The sequence below is a fragment of the Oryzias latipes genome, chromosome 5, assembly GCF_053564925.1.
Source record: "Oryzias latipes strain Hd-rR chromosome 5, Olatipes_Hd-rR_3.1".
Taxonomy (NCBI): Eukaryota; Metazoa; Chordata; class Actinopteri; order Beloniformes; family Adrianichthyidae; genus Oryzias; species Oryzias latipes.
In genome coordinates this window covers 20,845,546-20,867,730 of record NC_136241.1, presented here as the reverse complement: position 1 = coordinate 20,867,730, position 22,185 = coordinate 20,845,546, and the positions used below count along the sequence as shown (strand labels likewise).

The 22,185-nt window shown below is 41.0% G+C and overlaps 1 long non-coding RNA gene across 2 annotated transcripts; it reads left to right on the top strand.

The window, feature by feature from the left end:
- The first annotated feature begins 228 nt into the window (after window positions 1–228).
- LOC144992320 (uncharacterized) lies at window positions 229–16,633 on the top strand. 2 transcript variants are annotated; one of them, XR_013656193.1, is made up of 5 exons: window positions 229–1,909; window positions 2,018–3,112; window positions 6,190–6,261; window positions 6,331–16,083; window positions 16,159–16,633. It is a non-coding gene; the product is annotated as an uncharacterized LOC144992320 (long non-coding RNA). The 2 variants fall into 2 exon arrangements; XR_013656192.1 differs by having other exon boundaries at window positions 6,331–16,633.
- Window positions 16,634–22,185: the final 5,552 nt, after the last annotated feature.

Below are 22,185 nucleotides of genomic sequence, written 5' to 3'. Positions count from 1 at the left end.
AGGGTTTCACTTTGCTCCATCCATCTCTGTACCTACATAGAAAGAAGCCAGAGGGCTACACACAAACAGAAACACAAACAACAAATGCAGATTTTCACATCCACACAACAATGGAAAGTGGTGAGGCGTTGTTTCTGTACACAACAAACACGACTGCAAACATGCATGCAGGGGCAACATTTGGTAGAAATGATCGACAAATTTATGCATGGGTTTATGTCAGTCAGACAGATGACTGGACCAACAACAGTGACTTACTAATAAATCACAGTGTATTTAGCAAAATGCCAACACAGGCAAGTTGGATGTGAAAAGCTCCAGTAAGCACAGCGTAGGCAAAAGAAAATGTACAAATAGAAAGCTTTTCATGACAACATTACATTGGTTTTCAACTTTTTGAAATTCAAATTTTAATTCAACACATTTCTTGTATTAAGAAAAGACCCTAATTAACAAGCTACAAGGTGTTAGTAATGTTTTTTGTCAAGAGAAATGCATGCTGACATATTCAAAGGTCACTGATGTCCTGGTAGCACAAAACACTGAGAAGGAGCAGAGGTAGATCAAAACTTATCTTCTTTGATCAGTTTTGAGCCTTTCTGAGGCTGGTGACCCGGATGAACTTATCCTCCACAGCAGAGTTGACTCTTGGTCTTCCTTTCCCGGGGCGGTCCGCATGTGAGCCAGTTTCTTTGTAGCGCTTGATGGTTTTTGTGGCTGCACTTGGGGACAATTTCAAAGTTTTCCCATTTTTGGGACTGACTGACCTTCATTTCTTAAAGTAATGACGGCCACTCGTTTTTCTGTACTTAGCTGCTTTTTTCTTGCCATAATACAAATTCTAACAGTCTATTCAGTAGGACTATCAGCTGTGTATCCACCTGACTTGTGCACAACACAACTGATGGTCCCAACCCCATTTATAAGGCAAGAAATCACACTTTTTAAACCTGACAAGGCACACCTGTGAAGTGAAAAACATTTCAGGTGACTAACTCTTGAAGCTCATTAAGAGAATGCCAAGAGTGTGCAAAGCAGTAATCAAATCAAAAGGTGGTTACTATGAAGAACCTAAAATATGACGCATTTTCAGTTGTTTTACACTTTTTTGTTATGTACATACTGGATGAATATCTTCAATATTTTATTTGCCAGCCAAGCTAGCAGGAGAAAGTGTAAACAGATTGATGATGGGAAGTGGGAGTGAGCTTATTCCACGCCAACAGTCCCACCCACTGAGGCTAATTTCGAATGAACTCCTGCCGCTCGGCAGAAACTTTGACCTGGAAAACGACACAGTTGTTTTATTTTGGCTAAAAATGGTATAATCCTGATTAAAAGACCACTGGGAGCACCTTAAAAATAGATCAAAAGATGATCGGAGTCAAACATTTTTGAAAAAAACCGACTTAAAAAAAATGAACCCATGATTAGTCACCTTTTGTGGAAAAGTAAAAAAATAATACTGCATACAATGCAAAATGTTTGTTCTTACAACCATTAGTTTTTTAATCAAAAGTTTTTAAGCGCCTATTGTCCTGCAAGTCAGTGGCTATAGTGAACGTCAAAAAAGCAGCCGAGCTGTGTGGATCAGGGCTTATTTGCTGCAGAGACAAAGCAGATTTTGCCGTTTTTTGGCCTTCGTGGCTGCAGATTTAAGTAAATATCATGCATTTAGTCTGTTTTACTCAGGCTGCTTAAGCTGTGTGTTGATGTGGTTGGAGTCCATCTCTGCCTACTTTTAACCCACTATCTGCACATTACATCAATAATCCTTTGTCTTTTTCTTTTTTATTTAGGTTTACCATGAGCTATGACGCACAATGCTGCTTTAGTGAGGCTTCTTGCATAATTTATAACGTGTTCTTGGCTCATCTCTCACACTCACCTTCAACAAAACAAGATGCCAGTAAGTGGTCATTATCCACCCTATAGTCCTTTCTAATCCTATAAGTCCTTTCTTTGTACACTTAAGTTAGATATCTAGTCAGTACTCTGTGTTCACTGTTTTTTGTAGTGTTCTGCATATACTGTGACCAGTGAAGTGCACTGCCATCATGTTGACAGGTCTATCGGCCACTCGCTGGGAGCATGCTGTCCAAGCACAACATATCACAGGAGCGCTGACCTTTCACTACCAGTACCCACCTCCCAGTCTGTCTTCACCTTTTTGTGTTGCAGCTTGTCTCTGGATCTTCTAATTCGTTTGTGCCTCTTTCAGACCCATCCATTCATCAATTCTTCTGTTTTCCTGCCATTGTATAAGCAAAAACAGGGAAGGACATATTCAGTGCCATTAAGGGGCATGACATCTAGAGCAAATGAATTTTACATTTCTACATTTTAAAAATTAATATCAGAGATAGAAACCTGTGGTAATCATCAGTGGATGGATGGATGGATGGATGGATGGATGGATGGATGGATGGATGGATGGATGGATGGATGGATGGATGGATGGATGGATGGAAGCTTACAAAACAAAAACATAATATTGTCTTTTTTTTTTTTTTACATTTCAGACACTGCAACTTGGGTGTTTCATATATATATAATTTTTTTGCTCAAAACAAAACATGTTGGTTTGAAAAGGCCTGACTAAGAAAAAAGCCCCCACCCCCACCCCCACCCCCCACCCACAGTCCAAACGTTTATGTTAACAGTGTGATTAGTTTGTGGCATTAGGATCACATGCGGCTTTCCAGTTTGTCTGCATGTCTGAACCAAAGCAGGATGTTGCTAAGGCAACAGCTGGTGCCAGCAGCCACCTCAGAAACAGCCCAGACCGATGGGAAATGACAAGATAGCAGAGTGAATGAGAAAGGATTAAAAAAAACAACAACCAAACAAAACAGGGAACTAACCAAATAAAGAAGACTGGATAAACAACAAGGTGAATCTTCACTCTTTTCAAAAATTTTAAACAAGTCCTATTTTCCCACATGAAGCCACGTCCACTACAAAGTTTAAGCAACATATTGTGTTGTTACTTTGTTATCGTTCCTTACGCTGTGTCCAAACTTTTACCAGATCAGGAGTTTGTTAAAATTCCTTTCATTAGTCCTCTTTTCAGAAGACAATATGCCCAAAACGGACACATCAATGGTCAGAGGTGAGTAAGAACAAATTACATTTAGTAACTTTTGGTAAAACGTGTTTTCGTAATAAAGCATTTTACTGCACCGTGTTTTGACTTTTATTTGAGTATACAGTGTTCCCCCACGTGTTTGTGTTTCTTTATTTGCGGTTTTACATATTCGCCGTTTTTCAGTCACATGACTCTTCCAGTTCGTGTCCCTGAATGGCGAAATTGCATCAGCTGACTCAGAAGCAACCAAAAAAAATCCTGATAGGCTGAAGAGTGTCATTGCGGAGGATAATTATCCTCCCTAGAAGGTATTTATCATGGATGAAACAATCTCTTCTGGAGGAAGATGCCCTCTCACACTTATTTGTTGGAGGAAGCACGGGCTCCTGGTTTTGAGGCACAGAGTGACTCTCCTCATCTGCATCATAAGTAAGCTGCTGTATAGTCCTTTGTTCTGAATTTTAAAAAAACTCTTGGGTATTGAGAGTTAAAAACTCTTTATGTTGAGCAATACTCTGTAATGTTCTTTAATAAATAGTATAGAAAGCATTATCAGAAGTGTTTTTGATGATTATGGATCAGTAACGGATGTTCTTCAGCCGCGGGGGAGTGAGACGCAGATGGGGGTTTTCTGTATTTGTGGATTCGGCGTATTCACGTATGTCTCCAGTCCCTTGTGCCTGCGAATAAGGGGGGACTACTGTAAACTGACTGCCCTTTGCTCTTTGCTCTTTGTATACTAACATGAGGAACCAGTACTTTTAATCACCAACATCTGTTACTTTTTGTAATTGGAAACATTTGTACCATTTGTTTAATCAGAATCAGAATCAGAAATACTTTATTGATCCCACACGTGGGAAATTTGTTCGTTACCATAACAACTGACAGGAAAAAAAGAGTAAGAATAATATAAATAAAAATAAAAAAGAGAACAAGGAAAATGTGGTATAATTTAAAGAGCTATTTACATAACAGTGCAGGTAAAGAGATGTGCAAAAGAAATGTGCAAAATAAAGAAAAGAGAAAAAAAAATGTGCAAAGGTTATCTTCTGCATTGTGAATTATTGAACAGGGTTATAGTATTTGGCAGGAAGGATTTCTGGTACCGGGCAGTTTTGGAGCGGAGCTGTCTGAGCCTTCTAGAGAAGGAGCTCCGCTGTTTGTCCAGAACAGGGTGGAGAGGATGCTCTGGGTTGTCCATGATGGATAAGAGCTTGTTCAGTGACCTCCTCTCCATCACTGCTTCAAAGGTTTCCTGTTTGCAGCCAATGACAGAACCCGCCTTCCTGATCAGCTTGTTCAGTCTGTTGGTGTCACTGACTGCAATGCTGCTTCCCCAGCAGACCACAGAGGAGAACAAGGTGCTGGCCACCACAGACTGGTAAAAGATCCCCAGCATCTTGCTGCACACATCAAATGACCTCAGCTTCCTCAGGAAGTAGAGTCTGCTGCAGGCCTTTTTGTACACAGCAGTACTGTGGCTCCTCCAGCTCAGTCTGCTGTCGATAGTCACACCCAGATATTTGTACTCCTCCACCGCTTCCACATCCCTGCCCAGGATGCAGAGGGGTTGTAAGACAGTCCTTTTCCTCCGGAAGTCGATCACCATCTCCCTGGTCTTGTCCACATTGAGCAGCAGGTGATTCTCTCCAGCCCACTCCACAAATCCGTCCACCAGCCTCCTGTACTCCTCCTCCCGTCCACCGCTTATACACCCCACAACCACAGAGTCATCAGAGAATTTCTGTAGGTGACATGACTCTGAGTTGTGCTGAAAATCTGAGGTGTATAAGGTGAACAGGAATGGAGAGAGCACAGTGCCCTGTGGGGCTCCCACACCACTCAGCACCACGTCAGACAGGACGCCGCCCAGTCGGACAAGGATACGCTGTCTGCCATACGGTATCATAAAGTACACCATCTAATAATCATCTAAAAAAAATAAAAACAAGAATAAAATGGCCTTCCCATGCCGCAACTGCTCACGGTCTGCCCACCAGCCAGCCTCCCGGCGTGAGCAGGCGCTATCACTTCAGCCCCATGCGCCCTACGACAGGCTGGCGACCTGTTCAGGGTGTAACCTGCCTTTACCAAACAGTAGCCAGGACAGGCTGGGCAACCCCGTGGCACCTGAAAGAGATATAGTGGGTTAAGAAAATGCATAGATTGAATTTAAGGCTGTATGGTCAGATCATTTGGATCAATTGTCCACGTCACATTCCCAAAGAGGAGATCCCGATTTGTTAACGACACAGCAACCTCAGCAAAGTTTAAACATTTGAACTCTGGCCACGTTGCGCCACTCAAATCAAGCTGGTGCCGGACCGGGGCGCTGCGCCTGATGCTCAAATCGCACCGTCTACCTCTTAAAATTACTCGGACAGTAAACACAACCAAAACTAATCCATAGGCTTTATGAGTAAGGCATTACGCATTATAGGGTCCACAGTTGTTTTTTGAAATAAAATTAAGACCTTTAAGTGCACTTTATTTTGCAGAAATTACAATTTCTCCTTAGCATATAAGGACCCTCTTGTGTTTTTTGATTTTGAGAAGTTTTGGGTTGATGACTGACTCAAAATCAATCAGTTTATCAATTTCACTTGTTTTGAGTTAAAGAGTTAAGGAGAGGATGTGTGTTTTCCTTGTTGGGTCGCTTTCTTCCTGTTAGTTAGTCTGTTCAATTAGTTGTGTTGAAATGTAGTTAATTGCCTGATTATTCTTGTTCCTGTAGACCTCATTTAAGGGTCCAATTTGTGTACTTTCTACTCTTCTACTCTTCATTGCTGAATACTTGTATGTTGCCCTCCTTAGGGTACCTTGTCCCTCATGGTACCACAGGCTGGAAAAGAAAAAGAGGAAAAAATTAAAGACAAAGGCATTCAAGCATAATAACCAAAAAAAATAGGGGGACATAAATGAATATCGGTAATATATTCATTCATCTTCTTAACCGTTTATTCCCTTTCGGGTCACGGGGTTGCCGGAGCCTATCCCGGCCACTTGGGTAATATAATGTTATTTTTAAAATACTTCTTTTTAAATACTTTCAAAAATGTAAAATGTTTTCTTATCTTCTGGAATTCTGTTCTCCACAGTTCCTTCTTTTTTACCTGAAGCTTTTAAGACATCTGCAATTGGTCAAGGATGGCAGTTTGGTCAGATCTCAGGTTTGTTGGCTTGAAACTGTCCTTTTTCGCAATAAATATTTAAATTTAACAAAAGCTTTTCTTTTTCAGGTTTTCAGACGTTTAAGCAAACTACAGAGGTCCACTCTGTAGTGTGGCTTGAATATTGCTTGGAAAGTTCATTATCAAATAGCAGGACGTGTCTGGATCATAACTTTGCAGTCACCTCCTCAGTCATCACTACAAGACCCTTCATACACTGTATGAAAGCTTGATCTGAACACTGACACACAACCCTTGTTTTAGCGTTCTCTACCAACACTCAACCAAAGACAAAAGTAGGACTAAAACATAAAAGTCAAACAAACTGGTCATTTGTCTTGAATACTTATGCAAACAATAGGTTGTCATTTATTCCCAGTTGGATTCCCAGTTGAAGTCCACAGACAAAACTGTAACAACGCTGAGCATGGACTCTTATGTTATTACAAGGACAAGTGCACACATACAAAGGAGACACAAAGAGAATCAGGGGTGCTGCAAATTGTGTTGCCTGTGTGTGTTTGTTTCTGGTGTGTCTAATCATGGGAGCTGTGGATGTGTGCAGCTGTGTGTGTTCTAGTGGGCATGAAGATTTAAAGGTGACATTGATTTGTCTTTGAAGCGTTTTGCCTCACATGGTTCTGCCTTCACGGCTCTATCCCCCTCTGTAGGTTACTGTCAGGTTTTCATTTCATTTCCTTTTCTTTCTTCTTTTCCCTTTCTATCTAAATATTCCAACAGCTTGTCTGTCCTCCATTTCTTCTCTCTTCACCAAACACTCTGTTTGTTCCTCCATTATTCTCATGTTAAAGTGGTTGTATTTCATCATTCCACAGAAATAACACAAACCAATTCAAACATTCAAATAAAAAAATTACATAATATCTCAAAGGAAAGGTGTACAAGACAGTGGTGAGACCAGCTCTGCTCTATGGGTTAGAGACGGTAGCAGTGAGACAGAGACAAGAGGCTGAGATGGAGGTAGCGGAGATGAAGATGTTGAGGTTCTCCTTAGGAGTGACCAGGTTAGACAGGATAAGGAACGAGTACATCAGAGGGACGGCTCATGTTGCCTGTGTTAGCGACAAAGTCAGAGAAGCCAGACTGAGATGGTTTGGACATGTTCAGAGGAGGGATAGTGGATATATTGGTAGAAGGATGTTGGAGATGGAGCTGCCTGGCAGGAGGGCAAGAGGACGGCCAAAGAGGAGATACATGGATGTCTTAACAGAGGACATGAAGTTGGCTAATGTTAGGGTAGAAGATGTCCATGATAGAGTGAGGTGGAAAAGGATGATTCGCTGTGGCGACCCCTGATGGGAAAAGCCGAAAGAGAAAGATCTACCGGTAACTGAACTGAACATTTCTGAAAATGATCAATTTTAAGGTTCTACCCATCCCATATAAAGCTCTCTATACTCAGGGGCGTGAGAATATCATGCTGACCCAATACTTGTGCTCTTTATCCGGCACTCTGCCAAACAGAGCCTGTTGGATGTTCCTCACACCAGGCTCAAAGCCTCCTTCTTCAGCCGGACAGTCTCTCTCACTCATGGAGGTCTTGCCAGAGATAGAATAAAACTCTTCAAGAAGTATTAGGCTACGTTCACACCGCAGGCTGAAACGACCCAATTCCGATTTTTTTGCCCCTATGCGACCTGTATCTGATCTTTTCATGACAGTCTGAACAACACAGATCCGATATTTTCAAATGCAACCCAGGCCACTTGGGTATGTGGTCCTGAATCCGATGCGTATCCTATCATTTGAAATGCGACCTCCGTCTGAACGGCCAGGCCACATGTATCCGACCCGAACGTCATTGAGATGCTAAAAACTTCATAACTCTGAGTTGAAGTAGGCGGGAACAAGAACATAAACATTAACCATGGCGGATGATGCTGCTGAGACCAGTCAGTGGAAGGAAAGCCAGGTCACCGATTGGATTAATATTTGGGGTGACAGTTCTATTCAGGCCAAACTCGAGGGCTGTTCAAACTCAACCGGGCGGTTTTTAAAAATATTTCCAGCGAAATGGCCGAGCGTGGTGTTGAACCTTTCCCGCAATTACTTTTTTTTTCTCCCTTTCCGACCGTTGTCAGAAGCGCAGGGGACCAAAGGCGGATCCTCCTTCGGGGTTCATTTCCACGTTCAGACCCTTAGATTCTCCAGAGTGGGTTAATAAAGAATCAAAAGCATTTATTCTGGGGGAAGCCTTCTATAATTATCGTTCTCCTTCCTCCCTAACACACAACATGAATGCACGCCCCCGATGCCCCACTCATTCTCTACCTCGCTGCACGTGCTCTCTCCTGTCTCTTACACAAACACGCGCGTGGTCCCAGCACATAAACATCCCCGTTCCACAACAGTGGGTACAGATGGTCCTGGCTCCAATGCCTTCTTAAAATGAGAAGATTGTAATTGTGCTGGCTCCTTCGTGAAAGTAAATGTGATACAGCAAAAAGAGCTCCGCTTAACATTGTTAACGTTAGCTACTTCCGCAAACAACGAGTGACGTTGTTCACCGTTGAGTACTCTTCTACGCATGCTGGTCAATTCTTTGGAACCATTTGGAACTGGACGTTGGGTAAGCCTGCGCTGATATCCCATCAACCCTTTTTTTTACACACTCTCCCGCTAGCTTAAAGCCCATCACAAAACCAAACTAACATTACTGGTGCAACAAAAATGCCGATCAATATCAGAAGCATCCAGTCGTACAATTTTGAGCCAGATACCAGCTCAGACGAAGAAAACAAAGACGTACATGGATCTATTTGTTTGCAAGTGGATGCATGAGAACGGAGCAGATTATAGTTTGCATGTAACAACTACAAGCTTTGAGATACAATTTTTTCATCTGCTCCTCATTCAAATTGATTTGAATAAAGAAATATTCAGCATCAGAGTTTTAAACTTAATTTTCTGTCTATTTGTCCTTCATCCATCCATCCATCCATCTTCCTCCGCTTATCCGGGACCGGGTCGCGGGGGCAGCAGACTGAGCAGAGATGCCCAGACTTCCCTCACCCCAGCCACTTCCTCCAGCTCCTCTGGGGGGACCCCGAGACGTTCCCTGGCCAGCCGAGAGACGTAGTCTCTCCAGCGTGTCCTGGGTCTTCCCCGGGGCCTCCGCCCAGTGGGACATGCCCGGAACACCTCTCCAGGGAGGCGTCCAGGAGGCATCCGGACTAGATGCCCGAGCCACCTCAGCTGGCTCCTTTCGATGTGGAGGAGAAGCGGTTCTACTCCGAGCTCTCCGCGGGTGACCGAGCTTCTCACCCTATCTCTAAGGGAGCGCCCAGCCACCCTGCGGAGGAAGCTCATTTCAGCCGCTTGTATTCGGGACCTCGTTCTTTCGGTCATGACCCTATTTGTCCTAATTAACTAACTAATTATTTGTCCTTCATCATGAGAAAAATGCTACAAGAACATGTTGAAAACAGACAAACCCCATTTTCATTGGAAGGGGTCTTTAAAGATCCAACAAACCTCTCTGCAACATGTTTCTAGCAAATCTTTACTAGATGTGTGGATCTACCAGCTCATTTCAGAAATTATCTGTCATGTTGTCAATCAGTTAATGATTTGAACAAATTCCTGCAAGACCAATGTCATTTATACAAAGTCATTTATCACACAAGTGGTGCCTTAATGCCAAGTGTTATTTTGGACATCCTTATGTTCAAACACGGTGTTCTTTGAAATCATCCCACTCCCTTCACTCTCATAAATTATGTTAGCATAACAGTCCTGCAATAGAGAAATGGAGTCCTGCTACACCTCTCCAGTAATTCAAAAACGGCTCAATGGATATTTTGTGCATACATGCAGATGACAATCAGGAGCCATTCCCCAACTTCTTGGTGCAGGGAGGCCATATAGTCAGGCTGGGGTACCACAATTTGTCCAACACCTGCGAATTGCTTCTCACCTAGAAAAATTAGAAATAACAAAGTCCAACTCCCTTAGTGAGGACTGCTGCAAGTAAAGCTGTGAGTCAAGGGGAAGTTAACATCTTCGCAGTACCTCGCTACTTCAACCTCTCAACTTCTCTGCTTTTTTAAGAGGACATGGAATTAAAATGTAGGCAATTGTCCATTCCTTTTTATCGTATTTTTTACCCCAAAAGACCTACTGAATTGATGGCAAGCACACAAAAGGTAAACAATATTAGGATTGTATTTATTTGTGTTTTGGTATTGATTAATGAATTCATCTATTTAAAGTTAATGTCATGTCTTAAAGTTGGATTTCTGTTTTGTGTTTTATTTTGACCCTGTGCAAAAGCAACAAAGAAAGCTGAGTCTGTGCTTTTGCCTAAAACAAAGCAGCACTGGAGAGCAGCTGGCTCCCTCAGCAATTGACTAATAGCATAACCACTCATTTGACAGATGCTGTTGAGCTGGGCAGCCACACAAGTACATTCACACTTGCACGTTTGTAAAAACACAGGAGCAATAATTTTAAGAAAATATCCACAAAAAAAATCATCCAAATGAAGTTTTCCATAAAAAAAAAGCAAACAAATGTGTGCTCAACAGTGCTTGTGTGAGGAGCTTTAGTTTGCTTGCAGATCAAAGCACAGACACCATTCCGTTTGTTAAAATCTCATTACCTGTGCATGTGCTATTTCTGGTTTTAGTCTTTTGGGAGTTTTTTTTTTTTTACCGCTCCCACACATTTATGTGAGTTTTACGACCACCTGGGATCTTCCTTTTGAGGAGGGGTATTAAGTGTTCACTATTGACTGTATAAGAGAACTGGACAGAGCGAGTGCATCGTCACCCACAGAAAACAACAACTTATATCCGGCTACAACGAAATGAAGCTAATTCAGTTGAAACAGATGCCAACATTTGGAGCCAGACAAGGTTAGTGAGAAGTAATTGGTCCGAGTTGGACTCAAACAATGTTTCTATGGCAACTACTGTCAACAATCAGGAGGAAGTCCACACACCTTCCACTGAAAGCAGACTCAGGAGAATCTGTAAATCAAACATTTCAAACATTCAAGATGGGGCGGGGGCCCACCACGCACCACATACTTTTACTGAGGTATCTGATTGGTCAGTTTTTAACTTAAATAACTTGGAATAAAGAAATAATGTCATGAAAAAAATTTAATTAGCAAGAACATGCTAAAAAGGATGGTTATTCTGGTAAATATAATGACTTCTCAATATAAGTCTTTGGGATTTTGGCTTCTTGGAGCTGGCAGGTCCTCCCTGATTTGGAATGAAAGGGGGCAGGCATCGCTCAGTCCAGTTCTGATGTTAAAGCAATGGTTCATTTACACTGACAGGTCCAGTTCACATCAGAGTTTTTTTTTTTTTTTTTAATATCAGCTTCATCAGGCAATAGTTAAAAACTCACTTTATCTCTGGAATAGATAAGACAATTGAAGCTTGTCCAACATGCTTGGATATCTTACTGATGAACTCCAGTGCAGTTAACTTGTAGCTTCAAATAAATATAAGTATTATTTCTTCCAAGAATGCAACTGTTAATTATTTTCAGGTTATTTTGGTCTGCTTTAGTGATTGATTCACCTCTGCAAGTACAGTGTAAACCCAAACTGAACCAAAAAGGCGTGACATTTGTAAACTATGTGAAGGCAAACCTAGGACCACAACAATGCCTTTTACTTCCATTCTCTTGGAGCGCTTTCAGTCTTGCAGGTTTAATTTGTAAAACCTTATCTGGTTAAAGATAAAAGTCTCACTTCACTTTTAAAGGAACACTATTAGTGGAACAAACAGAAATAAACAAAAAATGATAAATGAACACATTTTCATTGCAAATCACGAGCATGAAAATCCGATCTTTGAACTGAACAAGAGTGAAAATTATAAAAGTTTGAAAATGTCTGGTAGGTAAGCATAGTGTGAGAAGACCCATGAGGCATCTGAAACTTAAAACCTTGAGAGCAAACAGAACCGGTCCATTTTCTTCTTCCCTCTTCTTTTATCTCTCATTTACCCCAAGCAAGCAGCTGTTTGAACTCCAGAAGTTTCTTAAGTAGTTCGGTCTCCTTCCATGTTGTGTTTCACTAAATATATTTGTAATAATGTTTTTTTTATCTTTTCACTGCTCCCTTCAGATGTCACCATAGCAATTCATCGATTCATCTTAGTCAGCCCGTAATTAGCTTACTGATTTTGTATCAATGAAGTTTCTTAAGAAATGTAAAATGAGGAAACAAGACTTTATTGAGTGAGAAACAACCACAGAGAGGTGAAAGCAGAAGAAGAGTTGGATCAATCAAAGTAGTTTGTGTAAGGAGATGTTCAAAAATGTCTCCTGCACTGTATTTTCATCCACAAAGACAGACACTGGGAATGCAAGACGAGTCTGCACGAAGCATAAAAAGTGCAAGTTTGGCAGCAGATGACTGAAGATCCCTTGGAGCTCAGAGACTACAGAGACTCAGACCCACGCTGTGCTCAGTCACTTGGTTCCTGAATATGTGGAAGCAAGATGACTGTTGAGGCCACACCTTTAAGGCACACGCTTTGCGTTACTGCCTGTCTGCCACTGTTTCCTGTTACATCAAACGTAGGGTAACATGGTTTTCTCTATCCTCCGACAGCACATAAGATAAGATAAAGATACTTTATTGATCCCAGCTTGGGAAATTGGGTTGCTGCAGCGACCATATACAGGCTCAATACAAACAAACAAACAAACAACAAGTGACAATCAGGGAAACAATCAGTTTGGGTAACAGCTCTAGAAAACAGACATCAAATGAGTTTATCTATGCCAAATGGATGATGAGTTCTAAAGTCCAATGGAGGTAAGTAAGAATGATCTCCTGTGGCGGTTGGTATGACAGCGAAGCTGCCTTTGCCTGTTGAAAAAGGTTCACCGCTGATAGTCAAGTATAGGATGGAGAAGGTGCTCACAATTATCCAAGATGGATACGAGATGTTTTGAAGTCCTCCTCTCCATCTTTGAAGGTTTCCATTTTGCACCCGATTGAAGAGACAGCCTTTCTAATTAGTTTTTTCAGTCTCTTTAAGCAGAAGAAAAATGTTTTTAAAAAAGTTTGTTGTTGTTAGTACAATTCACAATGGGCAGGCCATAAGCTCCCTGCTCCGCTCTGTTCTGATGCATCCACTTGCAGACAGATAGATCGATGAGGGTCTTCTTTTGCCTCATCCGAGCTGGCATCTGGCTCAAAACTGTACAGCTGGATAGCTCTGATACTGCTCACAATTTTTGTTGCACCAGTATTGTTAGGTTGGGGTTGTCAGGGGCTGTAAGCTAGCGGGAGAGCGTGTGAATAGATGGATGCCGGGAAGTGCGGGTGGGCTTACTCCACACCAAGAGTCCCACCCACAATGGTGACTTTCTGATGAACTACTGCCTCCCTTAAGAAACTATTTCCTACTAAATGACACAAGGTTTTTTTATTTTGGCCAAAAAAAAATCAGATCAAAACATAGTTGGAGTTTTTAAAGCATAACAGATTACTAAAAACGCAGCTCAGTAGAATTCACTGCTTCATCATGTCAGATGTAGCTCATACACTAGTGAGTGAAACAATGCAGGTCCCTCCAGCACACACCATAAATAGCTCACAGGATTTTTGTTGATGTCGGAGTGACATTTTCACCGTAAAGGTTAGATCCTGCAGATGTTGAAGAGGAGCTCCGTTTATGGTGGAGGTTTGGCCTGCTCTACTGTTTAGTGTCATCACCTCCTATTTCAGAGTGATTTATGAAATCTGATTGTAGAAATTAAATGGAAATTAGGCCTCTTGAGTCCACATTTGGCTTTGAACTGTTGCTGTCATAAATATTTGTCCACATTTGCAACTACAGATCAAATTCCCATTTACTGTCTCAGGAGACATTGGTGAAATGAATTTTTGGAACAGGGAGCATTCACAGTAGCATTATTCACAAAGGAAAATGTGTTTTGCATCTGATAACTCTTGAGCTACATTCAATCTGCAGTCCGTCAAACAAAGTATTTTAAAACAAAAAAAAACAGATACAATGCATTATATACCCATAGGGCTACACCAACCTACCTGTATTTGATATGATTTTCAAACCTAACACCTAACAAAATTCAGACGTCAAACCAGTTCCAAATTCTAGTTAGACAAGCTAAAACGCATTACAATTCTGGGTTTTCATTCAGAAAAAGACATTTTCTTCTTTTACTGTATATTGTAGTGAGAGCCGGTTTAGCTCGTGCTGGTTTGCGGCGCCTTCCGTCCGTAAAACCACGGTTCGACTCCGGGCTGCTCCCTGTTCCCTTCTCTACCTCTGCCGGTTCCAAGCCCGGTTTGAGAAGGTTGCGTCAGGAAGGGCATCCGGCGTAAAACATTGCCAAATCTACCATGCGACTCGTTCGCTGTGGCGACCCCAGATGGGAGAAGCCGAAAGTGGAAGAAGACTGTATATTGTAGTGACAACTTTTTAAATTAATTCTGTATTCCTAAAACTTTGAAAGTACAAACACATGCATGTGTTTAAAATAGACACGTCTTAAACATGTGTGCGAGAGGAAAAAGTGGGGCATAGCCTTGAACAGTCAGCTGTTATGGCACTAGTAACTAGAACTCTTTTAGTAGGGCATAATATGTTATTAGTTTATTTTGATTAAAAATGTGATTGTATTTAATGATCAATCTGGTTGTAAATAGTGAGGTGGGAAACAAGCTAATTTAATAACTTCAAGTAGAAAGAAAAATAAATTGATTTTTCTGTTCATCGTTTTCTTTGTCCTCTAAAAGGGTTGAAAATTACTTTTATTTAAAATGTGAAATGGTTACAGAAATTAAGAAAAGACCCAACAAGCTCACCTGTGTTTCTAGTTCAGCTTTGAGTGTGACATTTGTGTTACAGGGTCAAATGTATGCCACTGCGTCTGGTGTGTGCCAACCTTAAAGCCATCTCTAACATGTAGAAAAATCTTTTTAGAACAAAGACAGTAACCAAAAAAATGTAAGTGATTACAGTTTTTCTCAGTCGCTTTAGTACAATTCTCAGATCAGAATGAAATTCCCAAAACTATTTGTTCAATCTTCACATCATGATGTCACTTGTGCACATCATATAAGCAGTTTCTCACTTCTTTGAACAAGTTGCAATTGCTTTGGTACATCTATGCAAATGATTATGTACAATTCTGTGCTCTTTGCTACTTTATCAATTGTTTATGTCATGTTGATCAAAATGTATTATATAGTTCACTGTGCAATAGTCTTACTCCTCAAAACACCTAGTCATTAGTTCATCGTATAAGTCATTAACTGCAAAATGGTTGACCAAGTTGTCATAATGTGACAAACATATTTATATACATCTCCATTATATGTTTTTTGTCTAAATCTGTCCTGAATTGGTAAATTGCTCTCAGGGGACTTGACTTCCTCTAACAAAGGTGCATCTCATTGACAATCAATGGGCAAGTATATACTGTATGTGGCTGAAGCACAACACAATGTTCTATGTCTGACAATGGAGGGACAAGGAATTGGACTGGGTCAACAGCCAGAGAGAAGAAGAGGAAGAGGAGTGAGGCTGCGTGGTGGAGGAGTTAGGGGGCAAAACCGAGGAAGAGGCCGAAATATCATCGGCCACAGGGCTACAGATGATGTGCCAGGCCAACGGGGCGGGAACATAACCATGGATGCTGCCATCTGTGAGGATGGTGTGCTTACTCATATTCCCATAATAGGTCCATACAACAGAACATCTTATAACTTTTCTAGAAACTCTCTACAGAGATCTCATCCCTGAAGAAAAGAGGGGTCAGAGTGGAGATCACCTGCCAACGTATGTGATAGTTTGGGACAATGTGAGTTTTCATCACTCCAACAGTCCATTTCACCCTACTCTCCATTCCTTAACCCTATTGAGGATTTTTTCTCAGCATGGAGATGGAAAGTTTATGATCGCCAGCCACATACACAAATGACCCTCCTGGCTGCCATGGATGCAGCGTGTGATGACATCACAGCAGACGCCTGCAGAGGCTGGATAAGACACTCTGAAAGATTCTTTCCACGCTGCATTGCAAGAGAGGATATTCGCTGTGATGTGGATGAGAATTTGTGGCCTAACATACAGGAACGACAAGAGGTGTAGGAAGACCACACCAATTCCTACTGCACTGCCTGTACTGTTGTGCAGAATATTGTCTTATCTTTTTTTCCCTTTGTGTTACTGTTTGCAGTGGGTTTTTTCTATGTTGGTATGACATGGTCTGTCAACAAATTACAATATGAACAATAAAAGTGTAAATGTGAATCTTGTCCAGTCTCTTGCAATCAAACAAAAAAGGTGTAACTTACATTTTACAATACAGTTTTTCTCAGTCGCTTTAGTACAATTCTCAGATCAGAATGAAATTCCCAAAACTATTTGTTCAATCTTCACATCATGATGTCACTTGTGCAAATCATGTAAGCAGTTTATCACTTCTTTGAACAAGTTACAATTGCTTTGATACATCCATGCAAATGATTATGTACAATTCTCTGCTCTTTGCTACATTATCAATTGTTTATGTCATGTTGATCAAAATGTATTATGTAGTTCACTGTGCAATAGTCTTACTCCTCAAAACACCTAGTCATTAGTTCATCGTATAAGTCATTGACTGCAAAATGGTTGAACAAGTTGTCATAATGTGACAAAAGACCACATCAATTCCTACTGCACTGCCTGTACTGTTGTACAGAATATTGTCCTATCTCCCTTTGTGTTACTGTTTGCAGTGGGTTTTTTCTATGTTGGTATGACATGGTCTGTCAACAAATTACAATGGAACAATAAAAGTGTAAATGTGAATTTTGTCCAGTCTCTTGCAATCAAACAAAAAAGGTGTAACTTACATTTTACAATAATTGTCATCAAAACTTTAGCCATAGTTACATCAGAACCTCCCTCTAAAGTACACAGTTATATTGACAACATGACTAAGTAATTTGACTGTCTTGTTCGTAGACAATGACACAAGGACTTGACATTCTGATGGCACTGACATGTTCAATGACAGAAAGACTTAGTTTTGAGAGATGAACTAAAGATTTTGAGCAAGTTACAGGCTTTTGCAAGAAATCCATAGAGTTTTGCTGTTTGTACAAATTGTTTTGAGAAATGTACACACGTACTTGCAAACTTCAATTCTGATCTGAGAATTGTACTAAAGTGACTGAGAAAAACTGTATTAATGAAAGTTAGGGACCGGTGGCGTGGGACCCATAATGCAAAAGACCAGACTTGATCACAGGAACTTACAAAGACAAGAATGAACTGTGAACCTGATGCTATAATGAGGATCTCCACTTAGGTCAAGACAGCTGTAGATACTTGACAGCTTGAACCTGGTGTGACCGTGACAGAGGGAACACACAAATCCTGAAAACAGAACATGACAAGAACCAAGCCCACATAAGTGAAATCAAACCGAAGGGCACAATCCTTACCAAACATGGCAATTTCTCTAAGATATAATCAAGTGTAAAGTAAGACTTCTTCAAGGAATACACATTTATTCAATGACTTGTCACTTGTTCATTCTACCATGGAAACCCTTTCTTGATTCTGTTTGCATGAAGACTGTGATCCTCATGGAGGTTGTTTCTGTTTGTCGCATGTGCCCCCATTTATTTATCACTGATGATTCTGCCTCAGCTCCTCCTCTCCAGGAGTTCATCATGTTTTATGGTGAGTCAGCTCGATGCTGCCTCTGAATGTTGTTGTTGGTGCAGATTTCCCAAAGGGGCCAAGCACCACACTTAGATTAAGAAGCTCTGCCCCTGGGCATGGCGTCTGCGTGCTGTTTTGGCTTTCTTTAATCCCCACTGAAGTGTCTCAAGATAACTCCATAAAAAGCATTTAAAAATGTGAATGTCTCATGAATCTCTATTCAAAAACACATTAGATATAGCAGCATCACAATATTTTTATCTAAGTCCTTTTATGACAAATTACCTGTTGATAAAAAGGTTTTTTTGAATCACTGTTGCGTTTTTACATCCTGAATAGTACATAAACTACTAAAACTATTTTGTCAATTTGTTAATGCTGAACTTTTAATTTGTCCCTTTTGCCATTTCTACTATCCACTTCCTTCTGGAAATCTTCTCCTGTTGCTGCAATTTTATTTTTAAAGGCTGTCACCTCCCTGAGCAAACTGTTGTGAGTGTAAATTGATTTTTCAGTAGACCTGTTCTGCTGGGAACCCCACAGCAAAGCTAGACTTATGGAACTTCATACCATATTGATTAAAACTCCATAAGACCGATTGAAAATTGGACACTCTGAACTCCTGCGTCAAAGCAAGATAGCTCTCAGTCACTTTTTGGGATGAACACAGAAGTAAAGCACACCAGCAGCTGGAAAGCTCCAGGTCATTTCTGCTTTAATAAATTCAATAATATGGACCAATGTCATGAAGACTTAAATCTCCCTGGAAAGTAAATTTGATAGATAGATAGATAGATAGATAGATAGATAGATAGATAGATAGATAGATAGATAGATAGATAGATAGATAGATAGATAGATAGATAGATAGATAGATAGATAGATAGATAGATAGATAGATAGATAGATAGATAGATAGATAGATAGATAGATAGATAGATAGAGAGAGAGAGAGAGAGAGAGAGAGAGAGAGAGAGAGAGAGAGGACGGACGGACGGACGGACGGACGGACGGACGGACGGACGGACGGACGGACGGACAGACAGACAGACAGACAGACAGACAGATAGATAGATAGATAGATAGATAGATAGATAGATAGATAGATAGATAGATAGATAGATAGATAGATAGATAGATAGATAGATAGATAGATAGATAGATAGATAGATAGATAGATAGATAGATAGATAGATAGATAGATAGATAGATAGATAGATAGATAGATAGATAGATAGATAGATAGATAGATAGATAGATAGATAGGCAGGCCTTTGGTAAAGGACCCACTTGGGTGAGAAACCACCCACGGAGGGTGACAGGGGCTTTTTTTTTTCTTCTTAGCTGTTCTTTGCACTGTGCTTTTCTGGACTGAGAGGTCTGAGGTCTTTCCAGGGATCTGCTGTCGCCACTCCTCCAGCTTTGGGGTCACTGCCCCAAGTGCTCCAGTTACCACGGCCACCACTGTCACCTTCGCGTTCCATGCTTTCTCTAGTTCTTCTCTGAGTCCCTGGTATTTCTCCAGTTTCTGATGTTCCTTCTTCTTGATGTTTCCAGCACTTGGTACAGCCACATCCACCACAATGGCTTTCTTCTGTTCTTTATCCACCACTACAATGTCTGGTTGGTTCTCCTTTATCCTCCTGTCTGTCTGGATCTGGAAGTCCCACAGATCTTTGCTCTTCTCTACCACCTTTGGAGGTGTTTCCCATTTTGACCTTGGGGTTTCCAGTCCATATTCTGCACACATGTTCATGTATATTATTCCAGCCACTTGATTGTGGCGCTCCATGTATGATTTACCTGCCAGCATCTTACACCTTACAGTTATGTGCTGGATTGTTTCAGGCACCTCTTTGCACAACCTACACATTGGGTCTTGTCTGGTGTAGATCTGAGCCTCTATGGCTCAGGTGCTCAGGGCGTGTTCCTGAGCTGGTGTTCTGACTCCCCTGTGGGGTTGCAATTGGGTTGTACAGCTTCAATCTCAAGTTGTGATAGTTGCCATTTGTGAATGTTAGAACATTGAGCTACTAGTTGTTTGGCAGTTAGCCTTGATTGTGGGTTTCAAAGCATCCATTCACTCCACATTCTCCGCATGTAACCTCTCTGAGAAGGATTACTTGAGGAGAAGCACTCCAACAGAGCCTTGTTCTCACATCTAGTCTATTTCCATCTTGTTCCAGTAGCCCACTTTCCATCAGGGTGCTCTGGTCCCCCAGCACCTGACGCAGACCTTGTTTAGCCGGGCGACGTCTGAGCCGGCATGACATGTGGTTCATTGTCTCTCATGGGTTATAAGGTGTATATATGTAGACACACAATCCTTGTATAAGATGTGTCCTCCAAGTCCTGCCCTCTTGTTGAGTGTTTGCGCTGTGAGACAACATCTTAACACCATGCTCACCCATTTATTCTACACTCGCAGTGGTTGGTGGCTGAAGTGGAGCTGCTGGTGATCATTCAAATACTGAAGTGACCTGAAAATAAAGCTAAGCTTAGCTGTCCTTATTTCTCATCTCCAAGGTTACCTGAGAAGGTGTCTTTCATGTCTTCATTAGCAGCATACACAACCCATCTTTTAAAGAGAGTGTGAGATCCAGGCAGTTTGTGAGCTGTCTGCCATTTAAGAAGATCAAAAAGACCTCATTTTGTTACAGGTTTCAGAGAATCTTGGTTAACTTTGTCTCAAATATCTTTTTGTATTGAGTAAATCAAAATAATTTATTTCTGATTGTCCTTTGTTGTGTACTTCTAAGTTTTTTTTTTCAATTCATGTACTTTCTCATGCACATTCACACTTATATGTGGGTCATTGCACCTTCTTGAATCTGCAGATTTACTTGGCTACCTGGAATCTTTGGCACAGATGAATTCTCAGTAATTCTAAATCACTTCACCTGTTTAGAACAAAGTAGGTGTGGTTTCTCCTCAATGAGGTTAAATGAAAAAAGTGCGACTCTGCAGCAGAAATACCTTGAAATACAGAGAAAATCCCAGTTAAAATTGTGTTGTGTTTTGTTTTATTCTTTGATAAAATGACTCATCCTTCAGCATTTTCGTACTAAGCAGCTTCCTTAGGAGCAAAAGGTGACTCACTTTGAAACAGGCTGATAATGAACAAATTTCAGTCAGGGCAGGCTTCCCAAAATGGATTCAGATCAGTTGAGATCAAACACTTGCTTATGAAGACGATGAGCCAAATTTAAAACTCTTCTAGGTCACAGTAATCTGGTGAAGCTGTTGGAGAAAAGAGAACAGAACAGGAGTTTAGCATCTTCTGATTTCTGACAAGTATACAGCGGCTCATTTCTGTAACATAATAATACTTTATGGGACAAAACAAACAAAAAAATAAAAAGAAAATAGATATTAAAACAAATGCATGATTGCCCTGTTTCATCACATACGTGGTTACCAGCAATGTGTCATGATCTGTAATTTTTTTTATGTAATTTAAAGTGAGCAACAGGAGCACAGAATAATACCTGAAACGAGATTCAAAGCATTCTGCAGTAATAAAAGCATGCACGGATGTTGGCAGGAGCTGCTGAAGGACCAAGAGAACGGTTTGACCAACAACAGCATTTTTGTGCCATCTAGTGGCCAGTACAGTGAACTACAGCTGGAGATCCAGCAACTTCTTTTTGTGCTCACGTTTATGCAACTACCCCTGGCTGCAGCCTGCAGAATTGCACAACACTCCAACTACCCCTGGCTGCAGCCTGCAGAATTGCACAACATAGTGGAATGCTGAAACGCTGAGGAATGTGAACATGCTGTGGAATGTTAACCCCGCTCATGCTGAGCCTGTCTTCTTCTTTGGTTTTACAAGTTTCCATGTGCAATATTGCCACCTACTCCGTTTATGACCAAAAAAGATGGATGGATGGATGGATGGATGGATGGATGGATGGATGGATGGATGGATGGATGGATGGATGGAAATTGACTGTTTACAGTTATCAAGTGATTTTTTCTGTTGATAGACGATAAAGCAACTGCTGATTTTTCATGAAGATTTTTTTATGTAAGAGACAGAATATAAAAAGGAGAGTAGAAGAGGCCTTTGACCAAAATACATTCTCCCAATCGTCCTATGGCTCATCCAGGTGGTCTCTGGTAAACTGTAGACTGGCCTGGACATGTCCTGACTTAAGCGGGGGGACTTTTTGGAGGACTGAAAGATTTAAATTCATGATGATGTAGTGTGTTACTAATAGTAACCCCTGTTACTGTGGTCCAG